We start from the raw sequence: 2,115 nt of genomic DNA on the forward strand, positions 1-2,115 counted from the left end.
TGATCAGGATGGCATTGAAGGTATAGATTGCTCTGGGTAGCATAGACATTGTAACAATGTTTATTCTTCAGATCCATGAGCATGGAAGGATTTTCCATCTTTTTGTGTCTTCAATTTCTTTCATGAGTGTTCTGCAATTCCTAGAGTATGGATCCTTTACCCCTTTGGTTAGGTTTATTCCGAGGTATATTATGGTTTTTGGTGCTATTGTAAATGGAATCGTTTCTCTAATTTTTTTTTCTACAGTTGCACTCTTAGTATATAAAAAAGCAACTGATTTCTGTGCATTGATTTTGTATCCTGCCACATTACTGAATTGCTATATGAGTTCTAGTAATTGGGGGGTGGAGTCTTTTGGGTTTTCCACATAAAGTATCATGTCATCTGTGAAGAGAGTGTTTGACTTCTTTTTTGCCAGGTTGAATACATTTTATTTCTTTTTGTTGTCTGATTGCTGTTGCTAGGAATTCTAGTAGTATGTTGAGCAATAGTCGCAAGAGTGGGCATCCTTGACGTGTTCCTGATCTTAAGGGAAAAGCTCTCAGCTTTTCCCCATTGAAAATCATATTCACTGTGGGTTTTACAAAGATGGATTTTATGAACTTGAGGAATGTTCCCTCTATCCCTACAGTTTAAAGAGTTTTAATCAGGAATGGATGCTTTATTTTGTCAAATGCTTTTCCTGCATCAGTTGAGAGGACCATATGGTTCTTCTCTCTCCTCTTATTAATGTGTTCTATCACATTAATTAATTTGTGAATGTTGAACCACCCTTGCATCCTGGGGATAAATCCCACTTGCTCGTGGAGGATGATCCTTTTAATGCAGTGCTGGATCTTATTAGTTAGGATTTTGTTGAGGATATTGGAATCTATATTTATCAGAGATATTGGTCTGAAATTCTCCTTTTTGATGGGGTCTTTGCCTTTACCTCAAGGTAATGCTGGCCTCATAGAATGAGTCTGGAAGCTTTCCTTCTGTTTCTATTTTTTAAAACAGCTTCAGGAGAATAGATATTATTTATTCGTTGAATGTTTGGTAGAATTCCCCAGGGAATTCATCAGGCCCTGGACTCTTGTCTTTTGAGAGGTTTTTGATCACTGCTTCAATCTCGTTACTGGTTATTGGCCTATTCAGGTTGTCAATTTCTTCCTGGTTGTGTCTTGGCAGTTTATAGAGTTCCAGGAAGGCATTCATTTCTTCCAGGTTGCTTAATTTATTGGCATATAGTTGTTGATAATAATTTCTAATAATTGTTTCTATTTCCTTGGTGTTACTCATGATCTCTCCCCTTTCATTCATAATTTTATTAATTTGGTCCTTTCTCTTTTCTTTTGGATAAGTCTGCCCAGTGGTTTATCAATTTTATTAATTCTTTCAAAGAACCAGCTTCTAGTTTTGTTGATCTGATCTACTGTTTCTGGTTTCTAATTCATTGATCTCTGCTCTAATATTAATTATTTCTCTTTTAATGTGTGGCTTAGGCATCGTTTGTTGCTTTTTCTCTAGTTCTTTAAGGTGTAAAGTTAGTTGGTGAATTTGGGATTTTTCTTTTTCTTTTTTTTTTTTTTTTTTGAGTGAGGCTTGGATGGCTATGTATTTCCCTCTTAGGACCACCTTTGCAGTATCCCATAGGTTTTGGACTGATGTGTTTTCATTTTCTTTGGTTTCCATGAATTGTTTAAGGTCCTCATTGATTTCCTGGTTGACCCAAACATTCTTGAGCAAAGTAGTCTTTAGCTTCCAAGTGTTGAATTTCTGCCAAATTTTTTCTTGTGATTGAGTTCCAGTTTTAAAGCACTGTGGTCTGAGAATATGCAGGGAATAATCTCAATCTTCTGGTATTGGTTGAAACCTGATTTGTGACCCAGTATGTGGTCTATTTTGGAGAAACTTCCATGTGTGCTTGAGAAGAATGGGTATTCTGTTGTTTTTTTGGAATGTTCTGTATATATCTATGAGGTCCATCTGGTCCAGTGTGTCATTCAAAGCTCTTGTTTCCTTGTTGATTTTCTGCTTAGATGATTTGTCTATTGCTGAGAATGGAGTATTGAGGTCTCCTACAATTAATGTATTGTTATCAATATGACTCTTTATTTTGGTTAACAGTTGGCT

This window comes from Eumetopias jubatus, unplaced genomic scaffold (assembly GCF_037043125.1).
Source record: "Eumetopias jubatus isolate StellerSeaLion01/CBP00866 unplaced genomic scaffold, mEumJub1_p1.0 scaffold_11, whole genome shotgun sequence".
NCBI classification, from domain to species: Eukaryota; Metazoa; Chordata; class Mammalia; order Carnivora; family Otariidae; genus Eumetopias; species Eumetopias jubatus.